Source organism: Triturus cristatus, chromosome 6, assembly GCF_964204655.1.
Source record: "Triturus cristatus chromosome 6, aTriCri1.1, whole genome shotgun sequence".
Taxonomy (NCBI): domain Eukaryota; kingdom Metazoa; phylum Chordata; class Amphibia; order Caudata; family Salamandridae; genus Triturus; species Triturus cristatus.
Window position 1 is genome coordinate 1076971662 of NC_140589.1, and position 21174 is coordinate 1076992835.

Consider the following 21174-nt stretch of genomic DNA (forward strand, 5'->3'; position numbering starts at 1 on the left):
AGCCTCTGGTCTATAGACAGCAAAACAGACAACCTTATGGCCCGGAAGGACACCTTTTCGCATTGGTTGAAAATGCACAACAGTCATCTGACAGAGGCAGAACAGATAATTTCTAAAGCAGAAGATAGCCTGAACAGTAGGGGAGACACACTTCATGATATGAAAAAGGTGTTATATGTCTTAAAGGTCAAGACTGAGGACCAGGAAGCGAGATTGCTCCAAACCAATATTTGCATCTGGGAATCCTGAAGTCACCATTTAGAGGAAAAATGGATAAGTATGAGGAGCGCCTATTGGTACCACTTAGGTCAGAAGGTCTTCTCCCGTCTGTTGGTGGCAGAAAGGTCCCACAGATCCCTGGCCACGAGGCGCCCGCATGGTGCCCTGGCATGCTCCATAATTGTGAGACTCCTCAACTCCAGAGACAGAGATATGAACCACAACCTGGCCTGGGGGAAACAGACACTGTTATTTGATGGAAATGCAATCTTACTGTTTCCAAACTTCACTGTGGCAGTTCAGAAAGCACAATGACAACTTCTGTCCGTTAAGAAGCACCTGATGAAGGATGGTATCCCATAAGCAATGTTATATCCAGCTCACCTCAGGATCATTTATCAGTATAAACCTCCTCTATTCCAGACTCCATAACAGGCTGCAGTTTTTAAAAAGATCTCCCAAACGGATTTTAAAAGATTCGGCCCTCGTGCCTCCGCCAACCCGGACATGAAGCACTATGATACAGACTACCTTTTGGACTTGTTATAATCATCACTAGCCTGGAAATGTGAGACATGTCCATGCTATATAAGACTATCAATAGTGGTCCTCTTCATTGACATTCAAAATCTACCCCCAGCCTCCCCCCGAGTCCATAGTTACTATCCGCATACACAAGAGGTTTCATTAGCACAGGGTATACGATAGTTGTCCATAACCACCCCTCAATCACTAAATGAGGGGTGAGAGCTGGCTCTTGACTCCACCCACGGATTACACCCCGAATAGGTCATTTCGAAGTTTGCCCTCATAGTTCTTGAATGCAGCCCATTGTTTGTTTTCTGTTATTGGCTTCTGGCATATCCTGGCGAAATCGGAAGGCCTAAATAGGTGGGATTGGGGTTTGGTATTCTTTGGAAGGACTACACAAGCTGTGTCATAGTTGTCACGTACATCACGCTCTCAGGGAGGCCAGCACATAATACTGCCTCTTGGCAGGTGACAAATAATGTTGTCATAAAAGATCATTATCATACAAGATACAAGGCCAGCACACTGCTGCATCATTATACTGCTTGACAAGGTACAATAGAGTGCTTAAAAACCAATGCAGGTTCGGGGTGATTCAGGCGTTTCTAAATAGACACCGTATTAATGTTGCACTTCTGCAACAAACTAACCTCACAGCACAGACACAATCCCGCTTTGCCAGTCGTTGGGCCTCCCACTACACGGCACCCTCATACTCTGCATATGCCAGAGGGGTGATCATTCAAGCACATTTCCAAGGGCAAGGTGAACGTACTGATTAACATGGTAGATATTTTATTTGCTGGGGCTTATTTGGAAGCGCCCTCATTACTATGGTAAATTGTTACGACCCAAATGTTAATGATCTTTACTTATACACTACATTGTGGGGAGTAATTGCACCCACAAATCCACACTCATTAATATGAGGTGTGGACTTCAATTACACTTGTAAGGAAACAGGCTTTTTTCAGGTTCACCTCCACTTATTGCCCCATTTTGACTAGTTGGCACTGGTGTAATGACTGAAATGCACTAAGCCTTGCTAATCAGGACTCAGGCATGGGCTCTGATCCTTAAAAAGGAATGTGTTTAATTGGCCTATCCCCAATTGGCATAACTTGACTTACTTGTAAGTCCCCAGTATATGGTGCCAGGGATGCCAAGGGCCTGTAAGTTAAAGTGTCTTTTGTGGACTGCAGCACTAGCTGTGCCACCATGAGTGGGACTAGGCAAACGCACGACTCCCAGCCTCCCATTGCTGACTGACACAGCAGTTTTAAACCACAAACTCACCTTTCCCATTACAAGCAATGACAAAGCTCAAGCCTTTTGTTTTAATATTTGTGAGTCACCCCTAAAGCAGACCTACTGAGCCCTAAAAGGCAGGGTGCATTATATTTAAAGGTTGCACCTGTATTTTAATGTTCTATGATCCTAACAGTAAAAACTCACCCTTGTCGTTCTTACTGTTGAAAGGCTAGTAGTGAGTGGTGAGTGCACAGTTTACAGGCTGATATCTCTGCCCTTCTTACAGGCTGATATCTCTGCCCTTCTTACTTCTGAATGAGTCTACTAAAGTTGGTAGTTCAAGGTCTCAGAAGAATCAATGCATTAAATCCAATTTAGTGGTTACATTGAATTTAATGTCACTGGTGACAAAAGTGCAACTTTAGTAAGTTGCCACTTTGTTGCCAAAGGTTTTTCAGTGCCCGTTTACGGCTGCACATAAAGGACTGTCCTCAAGCTAGCCTCCTGGGGAGAAGTGTGATCGACTAGGAAAGCCTGCAAAAGGGTTGCCAGGGAAGAGGTGTTATCTCCCCCTGGCAGCAAAAGCCACACAGTGTGTGAGCCCAAAAGGTAAGCCTCAAAGGGGAAGCCGCTTTTGAAGGGCAAATGTCAAGCAAACACGAGAAGGCCTGCTCATTTGTTGACATAGACAGGAGGGTGTCAGGGACAGTGAGTGGAAAACACTGGTGTTAGACCTGTCAGCCCTTTGGGTGGTCCCTCCTCATCATTATTTATTTTGTCCCACTTTTGCCTCAAACCCTGTTAGTATTTTTTCCTTTTTGGGAACCACCAGACTTTTTAGTATTGATGCAGATTCAGGGAGCCATTTTATCTACCCCTGGAACTTCTGTCTGAGGGCCTGAAACACAAAATGGTGGCCACCCATTGTCACTTGTGACATCACTGGAACCTACTAGAACCTTCTGCAACATTCTGGAACCCTGTGACAGTTGGAGGCGGTTTAGAATGTTGGGAAGCTAAGTCAGAGTTGACAGTTGGAGTTGGCAGTTGGCACCTGACTGGTGAAGAGAGAGCAGCAGAAACCTGAAGGAGGAAGGAGTGAGGCAGCAGGGGTGGAAACTTGTGCCTGGAGTGGGGTCCATAAACCCACCCTTGATACTAGTCCCTACTGACTGAGCCCAGCCTGGAGCCCTGTGTGGGAGAAAGCAAGAGAAACCATCTTAAGGACCTGGACAGCAGGAACAGGCCTTAAAAGTAAAGAACAGCAAGTTCCTGACCTGGTTACTGGTAACTTCTTGAAGTCCGACGTCGAGAAGCCTGGAGACCTGGAGCCCGAGGTGGAGAAGCGGCGCTGACTGGAAAGCAGACGTCGTACCCGGAGCCGCCAGAGGTCGAGAGAGGGCGCCGACGGAGGTCGTGGAGAGTACCAGAGGTCGAGGAGGAAGTCACCCGAGGTCGAGTGTGCGGCGTCGACGGGGGAGTGAAGTCCGCCCTCCGGAGTCGCCGGAGACCGAGGTGAAGCGTGCCGGAGGTCGGGAGTGGAGGTCGCACTCCGGAGTCGCCGGAACCCGAGGAAAGGAGCACCGGAGGTCGGGAGTGGAGATCGCACTCCGGAGCCACCCGAAGTCGACATCGAGCCAAGATTGCCCGACGTCATCGAACCGGAGGTCGACATCGAGCCGAGGCCGCCGACATCGAACCGGAGCGCCCGAAGTCGACATCAAGCCAAGACTGCCCGACGTCATCGAGCCGGAGGTCGACATCGAGCCGAGGCCGCCGACATCGAACCGGAACCGCCTACCGGCGTCGTCAAGAACTGTCATTGCGCCGAGGCCGCCGACATCGAACCGGAGCCGCCTCACGGCGTCGACCCGACTCCAGCGGCATCGGAGCTTCATAAAAAGGGCAGTAAGTGGAATAGAGGGCGCCTAAGGCCCTGTGGAGCCCTAAGAGACCATCCTAGGGGCTAGAGAGGTGCTGGAACCAGCTTGATTGTGCCAGGGGTGAGATGAGACTAATACAGAGGGGTTGTGTAGTGTGGGAGAGCCAGATCTCTAGATTCCCCCTTGATCTACCTCAGTTTAGGCCTCAGCCTTGTCCAAGCCAGGGAGTATACCCCTCAGGCCATCCAAATCTCTACAAGCTGGGATTGGGTCAAATCATCCCATAGTACCTCAGGAATGTGAACTGATTTTCAAGTGTCACTGTTGGCTTTTATTATTTATTGAGAGCACTGTATTTATTGTATTCATCCTATTTATTGCCTCACAGTATTTATTGTTTCACAGTATTTATTGTCGCACAGTATTTATTGTCTCGCAGTATTTATTGCCTCATAATATTTAATTGTCTGTTATATAATGCACTTATATTTATGCCTTGATTATTTATGATCTACCTTATTTATTGAATTGTTGAAGTATTATTTATTTGACCTACCCTTCTACAGGAAAAGCCTTGTGTACTGTGATTGTATTATTATTTATTTAATCAGCAACTAAGAGAAAAGAAGATAAAGAGATATATTTTCTGTATAATTTTTAAGGTGTAGTGTCGTTTTTGGAACGGATGCACGCATGGTTATTGTGTGGGTATGACGTATGCTTAGCACGGTGCCTGATCCCTGACCACTCGAGCCAAGCTACCACAGTGTATGTCTGGGAGAACACTACCACCCTTCCGGTGTGGGAGTGGTTTTCTAACATAATTGGTGTTCAGTGGTGGGATAGAGCTGTGCCTACGTATACTCAACAATAACTGTGGCTAGTCCATAGGCCTACACCGGGAGTTTTCTCCAAGCGGACTTCCTAATTGTGAGTTTTTGTTTTTCCAAATTTACTCTGGTGGTGGGAGGAGGTATTATATAAGGTACCCCCCTGCATAGCTTCTGTAAAAACCTGTCTTCTGTTCTGAGTGGGCAAAATGGAGTTTGTGCTAGAAGACCTGGAAACCTATACTGTGGCCCAACTCAGAGAGTTTTGTCAGCGGGAGGGGGTGTATTGTCCCCCAGGAGCAAAGAAGGGTGCACTCCAAACCAGCTTAAGGGCTTGGGGGGAGGCACGACGGGAAAGCAAGGCTGAGGAGGAGGACAGGGATAGAGAGCCCGACAGTGAGGGATCTGGTTTGTACCAACCTGAGGTGGGGAACCTGTTAGCGGGGCCCAGGACACTTTCTAGGAAGGGCAGCAGTGCCTCTAGCGGTGGCTTGTCTGAAGTGGAGTTAACAGACCGGAGGGAGAAAAGACAGCTCACATGGGACTTAGCAAGGCTGGAGAAAGAGAAGGAGGAACAGAGGATGGCTCATGAGCTGAGGTTAAGGGAGATAGATCTCCAGATCCTACGAGCCGGGGCACACCCTATTCCTAATGGTGGCAGCGAAGAAAGAGAGTTCACCAGGGAACCCAAACCCTATTTGCCGAAAGACATAGTGGCTAGCTATGGTGTGGGCGACGATATTGCCAAGTGGCTAGCGGCCTATGAGGTCTCATTAAGGGCCCATGGGGTTCCAGAGAAGTACTGGGGAGGGGGATTGTACAGGTACATGCCTCCAGCTGGTAGGGATGCATTATTGGCCCTAGAGCAGGATGAGCAGACCCACTACCCCACCATGAAAGTGGCGCTCATACGAAAGTTTGGACTAACACCCGAGAAATACAGACAGAAGTTCCGGGGTAGCCACAAACTGGGCACACAGAAATGGGTGGACTTCCTGGATTATGCAAAGAAGGCATTAGAGGGTTGGATTCAGGGCAGTGAAGTGAGGAACTACGAGGGGTTGTTTGATTTAGTATTGAAGGAACACCTGCTCGAAAAATGTTTCCCTGAACTGCGTCAACACCTGGTGGATAGCAAGCTGACCAATCCCCGGAAGCTTGCTGAGGAGGTGGACATTTGGGCTAGTACCCGGGTGTCCACAAGGGGGACTGGAGGGGATACTCAAAAGGCCGGACAGGGCGCCCCCCAGAAGAAAGAGGGAGGGGAAAAGAAAAAGGAGTTCTCCAAAGGCCCCCAAAATAATTTCCAAGGTAAGGAAACAGGATTCACCCCTAGGGCTAACCCACCCAGAAACCCTAATCCTGGCCAGAGTCAGCAGCCAAGGGTTGTCCATTGCTTCGAGTGCGGTGGCGTTGGACACTATAAGGGAGATGCGAAGTCCCCAAAACGACCACCCCCTCCCATTGGAGGAAAGGCCCCCGGAGTAGCTAGTGTAGTGCTCGGGGAGGAGATGCCTTTAATTAAGGGAAGGGAGTGGGCGGGTGTCACTTTAGTGTCCCTGGGAGAACGGGAGATGGTTCCTAAGATCCAGGTGCCCGCAAATACTATAAAGTATGGGCAGTGGGTCACCATCAACGGCCAAAGGGGGGAGGCTCTGAGAGACACAGGAGCCAGTATGACTATGGTGCGTAGCCAACTGGTGTCTCCAGAGCAGGTGATTCCCGATGTACTCCACCCAGCCGCGATGGCTGACGGCAGAACAGGCCACTATCCAGTGGCCGAGGTTCCCTTTGAATGGGAGGGGGTTGCAGGTTCACTTCGAGTTGCCGTAAGCCCTGCCGTGCCAGTCGATTGTCTACTGGGGAATGACATGGAGCACAATGCTTGGAAGGAGGTGGAATACCGGACTCATACTGAGATGCTGGGTACACCTGACTGGGCCTGTGTGAGCACAGGGTCCGCGACTACCCGGAGAGGGAGTTCGTTTCGGCTGGAGCCTGGAACAAAGGCCCAGCCAGCTGCCAGTCAAGGGAAGAACCGAGGACAGGAGGAGCCTGCCTCGGCGTCCGCCCCCCCGTAGGACGGATAGGCCACCGGAGGTGGTGGACCAGGAGTCTGCGGTGGGGGATGTCACCGAACTGGAGGACCTACCCATCCCGGCCGAGTGGCACGTGGAGGGAGGCCCGTCCAGGGAGGAATTCTGCCAGGGCCAGAAGGAGTGCCCTACCCTTGAGGGACTGAGGCGACAGGCCGAAGCCCAGGCAGCAGGGAACGTTGAAGGGAACTACAGTGTTTACTGGGAGGATGGCCTCCTCTACAGTGAACCCAAGGCACCCCTACATGGATCGTCACGAGCCTTGGTAGTCCCTCAACGTTATCGAGCCTTCCTTCTGGAGTTGGCTCACGAGATCCCATTGGCAGGACACCTGGGGCAAGACAAGACCTTCGCCCGTCCTGTCCCACACTTTTATTGGCCTCAGATGAAAGTGTCGTCCGATACCTACTGCCGGACATGTGTGTCTTGCCAACCCAGTGGGAAAACAGGGGTGAAGCTGAAAGCTCCCCTGGAACCACTTCCTGTCGTTAGCACCCCCTTTGAAAGGGTGGGCATCGACATTGTGGGTCCGTTAGATCCGCCTACGTCAGCTGGTCACAGGTTTATCCTGGTTCTGGTGGATCATGCCACACGGTACCCAGAGGCAATACCTCTGAGGACCATAACAGCACCTGTTGTGGCTAGGGCCCTGATGGGAATCTTTACCCGAGTGGGTTTTCCCAAGGAAGTTGTGTCCGACAGGGGGACCAACTTCATGTCAGCGTACATGCGGGCCATGTGGAAGGAGTGTGGAGTGACCTACCGGTTCACAACTCCTTACCACCCCCAGACCAATGGTCTGGTGGAGAGGTTTAACAAAACCTTGAAAGGCATGATCAGAAGTCTGCCTGAAAGCCTGCGGAGGAAATGGGACGTCCTCCTACCCTGTCTATTGTTTTCCTACAGGGAAGTGCCACAGAAGGGAGTGGGCTTCAGCCCCTTCGAGCTTTTGTATGGGCACCCTGTACGTGGACCTCTCAACCTGGTGAGAGACGGATGGGAAAGAACTCCCAGGAAGCTTCCCCAGGACGTGGTGAGCTACATGCTGGCCTTCCGGAGCCAAATGGCTAAGTTGTGGAAGCAAGCTTCTGACAACTTGGAGGCCAGCCAAGCAGTAATGAAGGCGTGGTATGACCACAATGCTCACCCGGTGGAGTTGGAGCCTGGCCAGAAGGTGTGGGTGATCGAACCAGGAGAGCTTAGCGCCCTCCAGGATCGCTGGTCAGGACCCTTTGAGGTATTGGAGAAGAAGGGTAAGGCTACCTACTTGGTGGATCTTAAGACCCCTCGTCAGCCCCTACGGGTGCTGCATGCCAACCGCCTCAAACCCCACCACGAGAGGCCCGAAGTCATTTTGATGATGGTGACTGACGGAGCAGAGGATGCGGAAAGCGAGCCTCTCCCCGATTTGTTTGCGTCTCAAGAGAAGGATGGGTCGGTGGAGGGAGTGATTCTCTCCCCATCTCTAACTCCTGAACAGCAGGAGGACTGCCGCCAGGTCCTGGGACAGTACTCTTCGTTGTTCTCCCTTGTTCCGGGTAGGACTCACCTGTGCGTCCATGATGTGGACACAGGAGACAGCCCACCTGTGAAGTCCAAGATCTACCGGATGTCAGACAAGGTGAAGGCCAGCATTCACAGTGAAGTCACTAAGATGCTGGAGCTAGGAGTGATCGAACCTTCCAGCAGCCCCTGGTCCAGCCCGGTGGTGTTAGTACCAAAAGCTGCACCACCGGGTGCCCAACCGGAACTGAGGTTCTGTGTGGACTACCGGGGACTGAATTCAGTAACCAAAACTGATGCTCATCCGATCCCTAGGGCGGATGAATTGATTGACCGGCTGGGAGCTGCCCAATATCTAAGTACCTTTGACCTTACTTCTGGGTACTGGCAGATCTCTTTGACTGATGGAGCAAGGGAAAGGTCAGCCTTCTCCACGCCCAATGGCCACTACCAGTTCTGTGTGATGCCCTTTGGGCTCAAGAACGCACCTGCCACGTTTCAGCGTCTGGTGAACCAGATCCTCACTGGAATGGAGAGTTTCTCTGCTGCTTATCTGGATGACATAGCCATCTTCAGTAACAGCTGGGAGGATCACTTGCGTCACCTCCAAGCTGTTCTCCAGGCCCTGAGACAAGCTGGATTGACGATCAAGGCCAGCAAGTGCCAGATCGGGCAGGGGTCGGTAGTGTACCTTGGACACTTGATGGGTAGGGGAGCGGTGCAACCCCTCCAGGCGAAAATCGAGGCCATCATGGCCTGGGAACCCCCCAAGACACAGACTGAGGTCCGAGCTTTTCTGGGCCTCACGGGATATTACCGCCGCTTCGTGAAGGGGTACCGTACCATCGTAGCCCCCCTCACGGAGCTCACGTCCAAGAAACAACCTCGACGGGTAGTCTGGACGGAGGCTTGTCAGCAGGCCTTTGTGAGACTGAAGCAAGCCATGTGCGAGGCCCCGGTCCTACGGGCCCCAGACTTTTCCAAGGAGTTTATTGTCCAGACGGATGCATCGGAACATGGCATTGGGGCAGTGTTATCGCAACTCAATGAAGAGGGTCTGGATCAACCCGTGGTCTTCCTATCCCGGAGACTACTTCCCAGGGAACAGAAGTGGAGTGCAATAGAGCGTGAAGCCTTTGCAGTGGTATTGGCTCTCAAGAAGCTGCGGCCATACCTGTTTGGCTCGCACTTCCTAGTTCAGACCGACCACAGACCCCTTCGTTGGCTGATGCAGATGAAGGGGGAGAATCCCAAGTTGTTGAGGTGGTCTATCTCCCTACAGGGAAAGGACTTTCAGGTGGAACATCGGCCTGGAGTGGACCACGCCAATGCAGACGGTCTCTCAAGGTATTTCCTCCCAAGGGGTTGGGTAGCTCTCCCCACTTTCAGCTGGGGGGACGCGTGTTAGACCGGTCAGCCCTTTGGGTGGTCCCTCCTCATCATTATTTATTTTGTCCCACTTTTGCCTCAAACCCTGTTAGTATTTTTTCCTTTTTGGGAACCACCAGACTTTTTAGTATTGATGCAGATTCAGGGAGCCATTTTATCTACCCCTGGAACTTCTGTCTGAGGGCCTGAAACACAAAATGGTGGCCACCCATTGTCACCTGTGACATCACTGGAACCTACTAGAACCTTCTGCAACATTCTGGAACCCTGTGACAGTTGGAGGCGGTTTAGAATGTTGGGAAGCTAAGTCAGAGTTGACAGTTGGAGTTGGCAGTTGGCACCTGACTGGTGAAGAGAGAGCAGCAGAAACCTGAAGGAGGAAGGAGTGAGGCAGCAGGGGTGGAAACTTGTGCCTGGAGTGGGGTCCATAAACCCACCCTTGATACTAGTCCCTACTGACTGAGCCCAGCCTGGAGCCCTGTGTGGGAGAAAGCAAGAGAAACCATCTTAAGGACCTGGACAGCAGGAACAGGCCTTAAAAGTAAAGAACAGCAAGTTCCTGACCTGGTTACTGGTAACTTCTTGAAGTCCGACGTCGAGAAGCCTGGAGACCTGGAGCCCGAGGTGGAGAAGCGGCGCTGACTGGAAAGCAGACGTCGTACCCGGAGCCGCCAGAGGTCGAGAGAGGGCGCCGACGGAGGTCGTGGAGAGTACCAGAGGTCGAGGAGGAAGTCACCCGAGGTCGAGTGTGCGGCGTCGACGGGGGAGTGAAGTCCGCCCTCCGGAGTCGCCGGAGACCGAGGTGAAGCGTGCCGGAGGTCGGGAGTGGAGGTCGCACTCCGGAGTCGCCGGAACCCGAGGAAAGGAGCACCGGAGGTCGGGAGTGGAGATCGCACTCCGGAGCCGCCCGAAGTCGACATCGAGCCAAGATTGCCCGACGTCATCGAACCGGAGGTCGACATCGAGCCGAGGCCGCCGACATCGAACCGGAGCCGCCCGAAGTCGACATCAAGCCAAGACTGCCCGACGTCATCGAGCCGGAGGTCGACATCGAGCCGAGGCCGCCGACATCGAACCGGAACCGCCTACCGGCGTCGTCAAGAACTGTCATTGCGCCGAGGCCGCCGACATCGAACCGGAGCCGTCTCACGGCGTCAACACGACTCCAGCGGCATCGGAGCTTCATAAAAAGGGCAGTAAGTGGAATAGAGGGCGCCTAAGGCCCTGTGGAGCCCTAAGAGACCATCCTAGGGGCTAGAGAGGTGCTGGAACCAGCTTGATTCTGCCAGGGGTGAGCTGAGACTAATACAGAGGGGTTGTGTAGTGTGGGAGAGCCAGATCTCTAGATTCCCCCTTGATCTACCTCAGTTTAGGCCTCAGCCTTGTCCAAGCCAGGGAGTATACCCCTCAGGCCATCCAAATCTCTACAAGCTGGGATTGGGTCAAATCATCCCATAGTACCTCAGGAATGTGAACTGATTTTCAAGTGTCACTGTTGGCTTTTATTATTTATTGAGAGCACTGTATTTATTGTATTCATCCTATTTATTGCCTCACAGTATTTATTGTTTCACAGTATTTATTGTCGCACAGTATTTATTGTCTCGCAGTATTTATTGCCTCATAATATTTAATTGTCTGTTATGTAATGCACTTATATTTATGCCTTGATTATTTATGATCTACCTTATTTATTGAATTGTTGAAGTATTATTTATTTGACCTACCCTTCTACAGGAAAAGCCTTGTGTACTGTGATTGTATTATTATTTATTTAATCAGCAACTAAGAGAAAAGAAGATAAAGAGATATATTTTCTGTATAATTTTTAAGGTGTAGTGTCGTTTTTGGAATGGATGCACGCTTGGTTATTGTGTGGGTATGACGTATGCTTAGCACGGTGCCTGATCCCTGACCACTCGAGCCAAGCTACCACAGTGTATGTCTGGGAGAACACTACCACCCTTCCGGTGTGGGAGTGGTTTTCTAACAACTGGTCAGACCAGTTTTCCCATGGGCATGTAGCCCAGAGGTAGCCACACCCCTAGGGTGGGATTCCAAGCTCCACATACCAAGAGAGGGGCTCAACCTTCTTGGGACTGGGCACTGGGCAGGATAGTGCACTGTGGGATAGCTAGATGTCACAATTCAAAGGTAGTTGTCAACAGTCGGGAGGGATCCAGGTAGCTCAATGGCTAGTGACCACAACATCTCCGGAGGGCACTTTTTGCACATAAATGAGGCACCGCTGGCCACCAGACCTCAGATCTCGACCGGACAGGAGAAGAGAACCGAAGGAGGACTGACCTGCTGACCTTGGACCTGGCAAAGAGAGGTTGCACCAAAGTTGGACTTCACCTGTTACTTCTTGGGCTGGCAGAGAAAGGACTATGTCTGTCGTGTCCTGCTCATGGAGAAGTCGTTCCTTGAGCCCAGACAGAAGCAGAGACTCCAAGAATCAGTTGGCTGACTTCCTGTTCCAGTACCAGAGCATGGGAGACTAAGTCCTGATTTTCAGAAGTTGCACTGGAGTCTGCTTTACCCAGGAGAGTCGTCCGACTGCAGTTTGATTTCCCAGAAGGAGAGTCATCATCAAAAGAGGGGAACTGATGCCCTCATTGTGACTGGAGAACAGTAGTCCAGTGGCAACTTGGACGTATGCTGGACCAGAGAGGACTTCAAGGGATGTTGACCCCTGTGGCCACATTCACCCCACCAGGACTGTTGTCCAAGGAGTAGCCTCACAAAGTCCCCCGTCGAAAGCACAGCATCCTCAGCATTCTACAGCATCTTCAGCATCCTGTATCCATTGCATCTAGACCACACCATAGAAGTCAATGGCATGCTGCCATTACCACTAGAACTGGACTAGAGACTATTTCATCACTGAGGTAATTATTCTTTGGGACCTTGTCAGTACCCCAGACCTGCTCCCCACCGAGTTGGTCACTAACTGGAAGTGATCGCATTCAACTTTGAGATTCGTTTTCTTGATAAGGTTTTCCAATGCTTGTTAGCGGTTTAGTGAAAAGTTGTGATTGACTGTTTCTTTAAGAATTTATATCTCTGAAACCCTCCAGTGAATCTTGTTCATTTTGGTGTCTATACATTCATAAAAATGTAGTCAATTGTTATAAATTGTTATTGGATTACTTGAGAGTTGTGTTTTTTTTCCTCGTCCAATAGAGTTGTGTTTTTTTTCCTCGTCCAATTGCTTTGGTGCTGTTTGAATGCTTTGTACTTCTTCCTTTATTTAAGCCTCAAAGCCACAGCTACCTAGTGTTAAGCTAAGGTTTGACAAATGAGTCAAACTGGGCCCAAGACATGGTTATGAGTTTATTACAATTTGAGGTCTCATAATCACACCATATAATGACCCATATTTCTTCACAGCACTCTTCAGAGCTGTCTAGACAGGTCCAAGATAATGGTCAGAGGTAATTAAAAAACGTCTTGCAGACTGCAATCAATCATACTTGATCATAACCTCGTGGATGCCTAGAGATTTAAACACCCAAATGGTAGGGAGGACAGCATGTGCTCGCCACTACACATGTGGTCTCGGTTGAACTATGGGCTAATCATGCCAGATGCTGGAACAGCAATACTGAATGTAAAATACTTGGCCACACTTTGTCAAACCATTCCCTGGTACTTCTAGGACTCTCACTGCCGGAGCCTCTCCTGTTTGGAAGGTTATGGTACATAAATGCAGAACTCTTAACAGACAGTACATTCCAAAAAGAATTACAAATTAAAGGAGACTCTGGGTGCAGTAGGTCAATTGGGTCCTGTGTGGGAAGTCTTCAAGGCAACAATAAGAGGGATCTGTATATCTAAGCAACATGGAGTCTACAGGGTGTTTCACACTCAGCTGTCTAAACTAGAACATAATAACAAGATGTACGGCTGCTTGAGGGCTGCCTGGGCATGGGAAGGAGTGACTAGCTACTGGAACAAATCCGATATAAACTGGTAAACTTTGCAGAACTGGCAAAAAGCGAAAGGAAGTAAAGGGGTGTAAAACTGTATATTTGATCTGTGAACATTAGTGTCTCCATTTTGTAATTGGCCGATATTTTGTACCATGAGCTCTGGTGCTTTTTGTAATTCTCCATGCCTAAATAAACGAGATTTGTTAGTGCCCACCTGGTATTGCCACATACCCGGTCTCTCTTGTTTCTGTTCGCCTTAGGCTATTCAGTTATTGGCTTTTGTTATCTGCACTTCTCGCTGGTTGGAAATGTTACAAGAACTGCCTGTGAGTTATAACCACTGAATGTTCCGAGCTGTGGTTGTTGGGCATGTTGTTCCGAGAAGTATCTATATTTTTGTATTCTGCAACTGGCCTAGCATAATGCTTGAGAAACTCTGCAGTGAAAGATGTCCTTATCTATGAGAAGTTATAGAATTTCTGAGCGCCTACCTTGTAACCACAGACTCGAACGAGATTAATAATGTTTTTGGACCCCTAACACATGCACCTATTGTGTAAGAAATGTATAGGAGGCTTGTGAAATTTCTGGTATGGGTTCACTTCTCATGGCCATCCTAGGGCTGTGAGGTTGTGTACCCGCTCAAGTGATAATAAATTCTGACACATTTTCAGCTACCTCTGACTGGTTGTCCTCTTGTATGTGAGTGGAGAAGAAATTGCACTTCCAAGGGGTATATATGTCAGTGCCCAGGAGTTCAGTGAGGGTGAGAGGCAGGTATACAGAGGGTCACTGATTACAGGACAGCCTTTTCAAATTACTCCTCTGACCTCTACACCTCCAAAACTCTTGCTGACTTGAGCAGATGAACACATTTCTAGAGGATACCGTTCCTGCATGGCTAGGAGATGTTCAAAGATTATTTCTGGTACAGCCCTTTGAGCTGGATAAGATAAAAACTGTCATAACTGGGCTTCAAACGAGTAAAGCACCATGGCCGGATGCCTGCCCACTGAATTTTATAAATTATATGCTACCATCTTAGCACCATATCTACTGGTGGTGTTTGAGACAGACACACTCTCCTGCCTCTATGTGTGAGGCATTACTCATTATGCTGGCCCATAAATGTGAGTCGTGTGAGCTACTCTCAGTGATTAATTGTAACATGAAAACTGATTGTAAACTGTCACTTCTAATGCCTGTCCTTGTTATGTTGTTAAATGGTATGTTAAAATTATTAATAGAGCGCACAAACACCGGTCAGTTTCTTGGCGCTAAATTTAGAAGTAGCCAGGGTCCTGGTGAGTTATTCATATGCCTGGATAAACAGCCAGGTCTTAAGGAGTCTCCTGAATGTAAAAAAGGTCTGTACAGGATCTAATGTCAATAGGGAGAGCATTCCAGAGGTGGGGGGCCAACACCGCAAATCTGCTACTGCCTAGTCTCTTCAGTTTGGAGGAAGGTGTGACCAGGAGGTTCATGTCGGCAGAGCGCAAATTGCGGGTAGGTTTATATCTCTGAATGAGATTGAAGACAAATTTCGGACAGGCGCCATGCAGAGATTTAAAAATGAGACACCAATTTTGAAAGTGCAGCGTTGTGTTACAGGGAGCTAATGCAGTTTCCACATTAGAGGGGAAGAGTGTTGCCATCTTGGCTGATGGAAAACCAGTCTGGCGGCCTGATTCTGCCCTAATTGCAGTCTTTTAATTAGGTATGCCGGCAGACCGAAATAAAGTGAATTAGCATAGTCTATGTAAGAAATGACAAAGGCTAGGACAGCCTGAACTAGTGCTTCCCTAGTGAGGAGTCTACTGATTTTCCTTATCTTCCGCAACTGGAAGAAGCAGGTAGATACTACTGTTCCAATCTGGGACTTCATGGATAGGTCACAGTTAATTGTAACCCGGGTTCTTAGCTGAGGATGATGGCACTGGGGGAGAGCCCAGTTCAGTTGGCCAAAAATGTGGGCTCCAAGAGTTGCTGGCCCCACCTATCAAGATCAATTCAGCTTTATCCGGATTTAGCTGTAGGTAGTTGCTGTTCATCCAGTTGCGGATGTGCAGCATTGTGGATTGGAAATCAGAAATGGAGTTGAGCGTGTTGTCAATAGTGAAAATTAGTTGCAGGTCATCTGCATAATTAAATGTGCTGACATTGGGGAGGAGCCTAGCGCTTGACCAAGATGGCCGCGTGAGCTTTGAGCTCCCGAGACCCTCGTGCCCTCCGTCGACTATCCTGTCTCTAATCCTGTTTGCATGCATGGCATCGTGCAGATGACTGGTCAGGGAGGCGATTGATGCTACCCGCGGTCGGATCGCCCACCGGGAACCGGAGTTATGCATGGCGGAAGATTGAGGCCTATCTCCGAGGGATGCCAGGGGCTAGAGTTGGCAGGATGCCCGACCTCTAATTGAACAACAGCGGCCAGGCGAGGTGTGAACCACCGGACGGAGGTCCCCATCCTTTCACTTTCACTTTCTCGCCCTTTGTTGGCCCTGCCCAGGGAGTGCTCTCGGCTGCTTTATTATCATTTGGACGCTCTGCACGCTACTCTGGCGGCCCATCGCAGGACTGCGCACTCCTGCCTTATTTCGCTGGAAGAGGGTCGTCCTGCTTGAACCGACCTGCTTGAGCCAACCATGTCGGGCAAAGCAGAGGTGGATCGGCTGAAGCCTAAGGCCACCAGGCGGGGAGCCTATACTCAGGCCAATAATATGGACCGCTACGCCCAGCAGAAGGGGTCACCGGGTGGACCGACCCAGTCGCCGGATGCACAGAAGACCGCCTCACCCTTGGCCCCGGAGCTCTCGCTCCAGGATGTCATGGGCGCGCTCGAAGGGCTGCAGACTTCGATTGGGAGACAGTTTGATGCCCTGGCGCACAAAGTGGATGCCATCTTGGTGGACGTTAATCAGATCCGCGCGGATTTGGGCAAAACGAACGAACGAGTTAAAACCCTGGACCTCAAGACCACGGGCCTCGCTGATGATGTCTCGGAACTACAGACCGAGGTCCGTAAGTTGCGGACCGAGAGTGATCTCGCCGCCCGTCGGCTGGAGGACTTTGAGAGCCGGGCCAGGCGCAACAACGTGCGCGTTATCGGGGTCCCGGAGTCCTCGGACGAGACTTCTGTAGACCTGCTAGTGGAGGACTTGGTGCTTAATCATCTGCAGCCTAAGGGTCTTGGAAAGTTTTTCGCAATTGAGAGGGCCCATAGAGTGCCGGGTGGTAGGCCCAAGGTGGGAGCCCCACCGAGGCCGATTGTCGCCCGGCTCTTTCATTTTCGAGATCGGGACGCTATCCTGCAAGCATCGAGGGTGACGGGCCCGGTCCCCTTCCAGAACGCTTCGGTGAATTTCTATCCTGACTTCACCCAGCAGGTGCAGAGGCAGAGGCAGGGCTTCCTGGGGGTGAAGAGGCGGCTTCGGGAGAGGGAACTGAAATATGCCATGCTCTTCCCTGCCAGACTACGTGTGGTGTACGAAGACCGAACATTCTTTTTTGAGTCGCCTATCATGGCCGATGAATGGCTGGACGCTCTGCCCCGACGACGGACGGGAGAGGACACTGCCGCAGACGGGGACAGTGGCCGGGATGAACAAGGTTGATGTCTTCGGAACCGGACTGACTCGATTTGACTCTAGTTCATGACTTGAACAGAATGCAGTAAATACGGAGGGTTGTGGGAGGACGAGGGGAGCTCTTTCCTCCCTTAGGGTACTTTTTGTAGATTTTGGGTTTGGTAGGGCGACAGGCACACTGCAAGTTGGGGGGGCTTTGTAAGCTGCAGCAGGGGTGCAGGGTGGGGGGGATAGTTGGGATTTTGGGTTTGTTGTTGGGGGGTTTGTTTCTGCAAGGCGTATTGATTATTTTCAGGACTGTTCCATGGTGGCTCTTCGGGTGTGGGATGGGCCTCCTTACGTTTGGGGATGGGGGGTAGGGGTTTAAGTGTTATTAGCTGGAATGTTAATGGTTTGGGGGATCGCATTAAGCGCGGGATTGTTTTGCAATTCCTGAAACGGTCATTGCCGGATGTCGCCCTACTGCAGGAGACGCACCTTATAGGTAACACGTGCTATGCTCTTAATAGGAAGGGTTATACATTCATAGCACATTCGGGATTTTCCTCTGGGTCCAGGGGTGTGGGCATCCTAGTCAGAGCCTCGCTACCATTTGAGGTGGACTCCACCATTGTTGACGATAGGGGGAGGTTTGTGGCGGTGGCGGGGCGGTGGGAAGGAAGAACTTTGGTTTTAGTTTCGGTTTATGTCCCGCCGGCCCTGCAGGCCTCCACGTTTACGGATCTGGGTAGGGCCTTGCTGGATCTCCCGGGGGGTATGCTTGTGGTGGGGGGTGACTTCAATGCTGTAGGCTCTGGGCTGCTGGATAGATACCCGCCCAGAGACACAGGGGGGGCTCAGAAGTGGCTTCCAGACTTTCTTGACACTCTTGGCCTGATAGACTGCTGGAGGCTCCGGCACCCCACACAGAGCCAATACACCTTCCACTCCGGAGCGCATGGTAGCCTCTCCAGGATTGATTACCTGCTCACTCTGGCTGCGCATGCCTCAATGGTGTCCGAGGCCAGGCACATGGCGCATGGTATATCGGACCATTCGCCAGTGTGGGTCAGGCTGGATGTTGGCCGTGAGGGAGGGGGAAGAGTGGCTCCTATTAACCCTTGGTACTTCCGAGACCCCAAGATGCGCAGCGCACTGGTGAAGACAGTGGATAATTTTTTCAAGGATAATCAGGGATCCGTGGACTCGGCAGTGTCGCTGTGGGAAGCATGTAAGACCGTGCTGCGAGGGGAGGCCCTCTCCCTTGTAGTGGCGGCCAAGCGGCGGAGAGATGGCGAGGTTATGCAGGTTGAGGAGGAGATCGTGGCTTTGGAGGGAGCGCTAGAGGAGGAGGTTACAGAGGCCTCACTGCATGAGCTGAGCTTGAAGCAAGCCAAGTATAAGGACCTGGTGACGAATGCTGCTAAGACCCTCAGTAGGGAACAGCAGGACCGCTTGTATGATGTTGGTGACAAGGCCGGGAAACTCCTAGCTTGGCTGGACAAAAAAGAACGGGTTAATAGAGTAGTGCCGGAGTTGACGGGAGAGGGGGGAGAGGTGATTGTGGAACCTGAGAGGATTGTACAGTGCTTCACGGACTATTTCCGTATGGTTTATGCCTCAGTGTCGGATAGGCCGCCCGAGGACTCGCGTGACCTCTTGCGTGATATCGCTTTGCCCTGTCTTTCCGACGTAGATAGGGACGATTTGGATGGAGACATAACGGTCGATGAGGTGGCGGGAGCTATCCGCGCGCTGAACTCGGGCAAGGCCTCGGGCCCGAATGGTTTGCCAATTGACCTGTATAAGCTGTTTCCAGATAGGGTTGCCCCTCACCTGCGCGCCATGTTCGTGGAGGCGCGGGGGAGTGGGACCCTCCCGTTGGATCAGCGACTGGCGACAATTGTTGTTATACACAAAGATGGTAAACCCCGAGATAAGTGTGCCTCATATAGGCCTATCTCACTTCTTAACGCCGAGCCGAAGATTCTGGCTAAAGTCCTTGCGGCCCGATTGATCAGGGTACTTGGAGACCTGATCCACCCGGATCAATCCGGTTTTATTCCGCATCGTAACACCGCGTTAAACCTTCGGCGCCTTCATGGCGTAATCGCCAGGGCGGGCACGCTGCGTGAACCAGCCGTTGTGGCGTCTCTCGATGCCACGATGGCCTTTGATACGGTGGAATGGGCATATTTGTGGGCTGTGCTGGCCAAGTTCGGCTTTGGCCATGGCTTTGTGAGCTGGGTGAGGTTGCTGTATGAGGGACCCCTTGCGAGTGTGGTGGTAAATGGCCGGGCGTCGACTCCGTTTCAGCTTGGGAGGGGCACTCGGCAAGGTTGCCCCCTGTCGCCATTGTTGTTCGCCCTCGCCCTTGAGCCACTGGCGGCGTGGATACGCTGGAGCCCGGATATACGGGGACTTAGATGGTCGCCCGAACACGAGGACCGCATTTCGCTATATGCTGATGACATCCTGTTGTATCTTGCCTCGCCCAAGAAATCACTGATAGTGGTCTGTGACGTTCTTACATCTTTCGGTAGGAATTCGGGTCTCGTCATCAACTGGAGTAAATCGTATTTATATGTTCTGAGTGGCGAGGTTCCACCGATCCCGCGAACTTGTTCGATCCAGATCGCTCAGCAGGGCTTCGTGTATCTGGGGATCTTTATCTCCACGGACTCCGCTTTGCGGTATGAGAGGAACCTGCTCCCCCCCTGGCGCGCCTGCGGCGGGATGTAGAGGGCTGGCGGAGGCTGCCGCTCTCCCTCGTTGGGCGCGCTGCCTTGTTCAAAATGATGTCTCTTCCCCGGTTCCTCTACGCATTGCAGAACACTCTAGATTGGGTACCGGCCAAATACTTTCGGGAGATCGAAAGCCTCCAACGAACGTTGCTGTGGGACGGGCGGCCGCGAATAGCAATTGCTAAGTTGACGCTTCCATGGTATGATGGGGGTATTGCGCTTCCAGACATCCGACGCTACTATTGGGCCACCCAGCTGAGCGCGATTAATCATGGTCTCTATGGCCCTGCCCTCAGCCCTGGGTATGCCATGGATAGGTGGTTGCTGCGTGGTGGTAACTATCACAGGGCGTTGTACTCGCGGTCCCTGGACTCGTCCCTCACGGGGCCCACTGGGGTGGCGGTGCGTGTGTGGAAGATGGCAACTGACTCGCTGGGCTGGAAGGATAGGCTCACCCTCGCTACCCCGCTGTTTGAATCTGAAAGATTGGGTAGGCTTTGGCATACAAAAGGTTTTGATAAATGGGACCTGATCGGCATCTCCAGGGTCGGAGATGTGCTGATTAAGGGGAGGGTGAAGTCCTTTGAAGAGTTGCAGAAGGAGTATGAGTTGGGGACTTCCGAGTTTTTCCGCTATGTTCAGGTGCGTCATGCCCTCCGGTCAGTCCTCGTGGAGGGTGAGAAGGTGCCTGAGTCTTCTCCTTTGGAGGACCGGATCCTTGATGGCCATATGCCTGAGAGCACGATCTCGCTCATCTACAAGAAATTGATAAACGTCCGGGCGGATGCGCTTCTGGGGCTGCGGGACCAGTGGACTAGGGATGGACTCGAGTTGGATGACGAGGATTGGCAGTCTGCTGTTTCCTCTCCCAAGGAGGTTGCGATCCCGTCGCGTCTGAGGCTGGTGCAGCTCAAAATACTGCATCGAGTGTATGTGACGGGGCCAAGGCTGGTTCATATGGGGTTCTCTGAGGAAGGCCTATGTAGGAGGGGATGTGGTATGGTGGGTACTTTCCTGCATATCATCTGGGAATGTGGTGTCATCGCGGAATTCTGGAGGAGTCCATGCAGTGATGGGGGAGGTGACGGGCATTGCTATGCAGCCGGAAGCGCGGTGTTGTCTCCTGAATGTCTGGGGGCCCACTGATCACGACGCGGCACAGACCCAATGGGTGACTCTGGGTAACATGGTCGCTAAGAGAGATATCGCGCGATTGTGGGGCTCCGC

The 21174-nt window shown here is 51.4% G+C and overlaps 1 protein-coding gene across 2 annotated transcripts in view; it reads right to left on the reverse strand.

Moving 5' to 3' along the window:
• The window catches only part of LOC146821011 (uncharacterized), a 640227-nt gene that overhangs the window by 374460 nt on the left and 244593 nt on the right, over nucleotides 1–21174 (reverse strand). The window lies entirely within an intron of this gene.